This window comes from Belonocnema kinseyi, chromosome 6 (assembly GCF_010883055.1).
Source record: "Belonocnema kinseyi isolate 2016_QV_RU_SX_M_011 chromosome 6, B_treatae_v1, whole genome shotgun sequence".
NCBI classification, from domain to species: domain Eukaryota; kingdom Metazoa; phylum Arthropoda; class Insecta; order Hymenoptera; family Cynipidae; genus Belonocnema; species Belonocnema kinseyi.
The window spans coordinates 90655170-90659112 of record NC_046662.1 but is presented as its reverse complement, the minus strand read 5'-3'; the positions used below and the strand labels follow the sequence as shown (position 1 = coordinate 90659112).

At 26.9% G+C, this 3943-nt stretch overlaps 1 protein-coding gene across 2 annotated transcripts in view; it reads left to right on the top strand.

Moving 5' to 3' along the window:
- LOC117174303 (transcription factor Sp8) overlaps window positions 1-3943 on the top strand; it is a 57748-nt gene that overhangs the window by 22256 nt on the left and 31549 nt on the right. The window lies entirely within an intron of this gene.

The following is a 3943-nucleotide window of genomic DNA, read 5'->3' as shown; positions in this document are numbered from 1 at the left end:
TGGATAATGCGACTTTGCTTATGATAGGAATGATATTAATATATCCTAATCATTTTTCCCAAGAAGTATTATCAAATTGCTTCTCATTTCATGTGATTAAAGTTCATTAACCTCATTCCTACCACGAAAAATACGCATTATTTACTATATTCTGGTATAAAAGATAGTACCACCTATCACTATTGTATTTTTAAAATATTTTATGCAGTTAAAGTTTACGCTGAATGTATCATAATTTGTAATCTAATTGAGAATTACAATAAAACATTTTATTTTTGCATTTCATTTATATTGTACAGAAATGTAGTAAAAACTTATTACGATTTCAATCATTATTGCAATGAGAGAGTTTGGAAAATAAATTTAAAAACGTTCAGCAAATTTTTCTGAATTTTTGACTTGTAATATAAATTTATTTTTAGCTTTGAGGTTCAGGATGTTCGATGTTGGAGTGTTCTAAAAATTTCTATGCTTAATTAAAGACGTTTAAGGAGTTCAAATGTAAAATGATTGAATACCCATACTGCTTTTAAATTCAAATAGCTAAATTTTCAACATTTCATTCTGTGAATAACGAATCCTTCAAATTTTGATTAAAACACGCATAAGTCAAAAAATATTCTACATACAATATCATTTAGTTAACTTTAATATATAACTTCAACTGTTTTTTATTACATTTGATTTTAATATATCATTAAGTTAAACGCTATTAAGCTTGAAATTCGATTACAAGAAAATTTAAGTTCGATTTCTTAACTGTCAAATATTTTAATTGGCCCTTCATTCAGTATTAATGTTGTGAGAACGATTCAGTAATTTGAAGCACATTACTTAAAATTTAAAACTGTTCAGTGTTAAATGCTACAATTTTTAACACCTTTTTGCAATTCTACATACAAAATTTTTTAATTAAAGTTTTCTCATTTTTTACTAGGTTTAACTTTCAATTCAAGGCCATTAATAAATTACGTAATACATTTTTGTCCATTTTTATCACGGCCTATATAATAAATTGTAACAAGCGTGTTTAGACCCCCTCCCCCGGTCTATGTTACATCATTTTTTCCAAAAATTTTCAGCCATGTCTAATTCAATACAAATTAGTCGCCTAAAGTCCGAGACACCTGAATCACTTTTTCTTTTTATATAACAAAACATATATTAAATGTATAAACAATTATAAGAATTTCTGAGAAAATCATCAACGCTGTTATTTGTACTTATTACAATTAAAACATTTTCAATTGTCAGTCTATAAAATTGAATAAATTTCAATTTTAAATCTTCAAAATTAAAATATTTCAAAAAAGCATAAAAAATAATTGCAAGATTTATTATTATACACATTAAATATTGAAGATTTCTCAATTGTAAATCATGCAAATTGGAGAAGTTTTCATTATAAATCTTTAAAACTAAACTTCATGTCTCTTAAAAAAAACTGTTAAAATTAAATTATTTTGCACTATAAGCATTCCAAATCATAGAATATTTAATTATAAATCTTAAAATGAAAAAATTTCAAATAAAAAATAGTTAAGATTGAAGAATTAAACATTTTTAATCTTCTTTCTAAATTTTTTTCAGTGAGAAATGGGTTAAAGAATTTAATTAGTCAGATTTGTCTCTGATTCACAATGGAATTCCACTAATTCAAACAATTAGAAATGGGTCGCTGATTCCAGTCAATAAGTTTTAATTAAAATTAAACATTCTGTAATTCTAATGATTTATTACAACTTCGAAATGGAGAATATTTTCCTTATATAAGATGTTAAGTTGTTGGCCAGGGTGTAATGATATTCTTGTGGATAGAAGTCAAAATTTCAGTCAATTACTGGTCAGTTTATTTAAATTATGGCGAAGAGGTTCTCAGTACATATATGGTAGACGTTTCGACTGTACGTCGACAGTCTTCATCAGTATAAAATACTTCTTTCTACGAAATTTTGCTGGACGGCAGGTGATAAGTGCAAAATTTCAAATAAACTGACCAGTAATTGACTGAAATTTTGACTTCTATCTATAAGAATAATATCTTTCTTAATTGCATACAAATTATATTAGAGCAAAAAAGCAATTTCTTTAAAATAAAGAAATTTCTTCGAAGCAAATAAACTTTTCCTTGATTATACTGATATAAAATCCCAAATTCTCTTATCAATTTATCGTTTTGCTTATAATTCCTGATGGGATAAAAATCTTATATTTAAATAAAAGTAAATCTATACATAAATAACTGCTGAGAACCGAAGTATAGCTATTTTAATATTTATTTAAATTTATAATTATTAATTATATTTTATAATACTTCAATAACGATTGCGGTCATAATGCACGTTATTTAAAATATAATAAAACGAGATTATACCATTTTCTCAAACCCTTTATCAAATAAATTAACTTTATATTTTTAAGAACAATTGAGAAGATTCAAACTCCTTACTAAAGGTTTGTACGATTAATATTTATATTTTCTACTTATAATCTGTTAACAAGTATAGAATAGCAAATAATCAAATTTATCAGGGCTTATTTAATCAAAATTGTAAAGCCAAAGCCACATAATAAATGTTTAAACAATTGGGTGTAGTAGTAATTTTAAGAATGATAAAAAATACTTTGTTTTTATGGACAGTTATAAATAAAAATCTAACATTATACTATAATGTTGCATACATAGATTTTCTATAGAATTGATTTATTAAAAATAATATGTAAAAATATCAGTCTCCCACCCCGCGAATGTTACAGATCGTGTTACGTAATTTAACAAAAAATTAAATCGAATTTTTTATTACAAAATTTCCGTAATTTGTGATAATTTTTTATGTAATTATTCCTAACTGACCATAAATTACCGAAAATGTCTGAAAATTTTTAAATTTAACTTCCCATCTGGTTCATGTTTTAGGGGGTTTAGGATGGATTGTGAATTCGAAATCCAACTCCTACCAAAGTTATTTTCATCACAATTACTTTTAATTGATAATTAATAAAGAATATTTGATGAAGAAACTGGATATTTGGAAATTTTTCAAGTTTGAACATTTTTATTTGAAAATTGTTCTATGTAACCAACCCTTTATATGTTCTTTTTGCTTACCGAATTTCGTTGAACCAATACACGGCCTTATATGGTAAATAACACTTTTCCTCTATCAAAGTTCTCCTTTCCAAATCTTATTTAATACCAATTTACTATTAGCTTAAAATCTATTCTATTCTCTTTAATTGCTACCTATATTATATCCATATTTCGCACATCACGTCTAAATTCCATATTACAAGAAACCTTTCTTGAAGATATGATGATTAATTTATGACAAATAAGACTTTGCACTAGAATTCTTGGAATATCTTGAAAGCACTAACCCTCATATATCAATAATGTAATAGCATTCGAGTTACCTTATGATTTCCCCCGAAAGAGGCGTCAAATATTCACAAGATAACGACTTGCTATAGACTGCATTAAATTCTTAAATATCATGCGATATCAGACGTGCACGAGGCCTTATAAGGAAAAGTCGAAGAACCAGAACAAGCACTATATGAATGATCTCATAAGCTTCAAATGCGTTTTTAATCGGAGACTTTGAATTTCAAATAGTATCGACTCAGCCGTCTACTACAGAATTCTCAGCAGGACCGCTCGATGAGAGACGGGGCCAATTACTGCTTTTAGTCTAATTGGCATAAGAATATACATTAAATCAAAAGAAGCAAGCTGAGATGACCACAGGACAATATCACACATGTAAAATTGTGTCTTAAATATTCCGTCTCCTTTATTTGTATATCATATCTTCTCCTTAATATTCAATTTAGATTCATCGTATTAACGCTGAAATGCTTAAACACGGTGGCGAGTACATACCACATAGAGTTTGCGAATTGATAAATTTATGTTTCGAGATGGGAGACGTCCCAGACGATT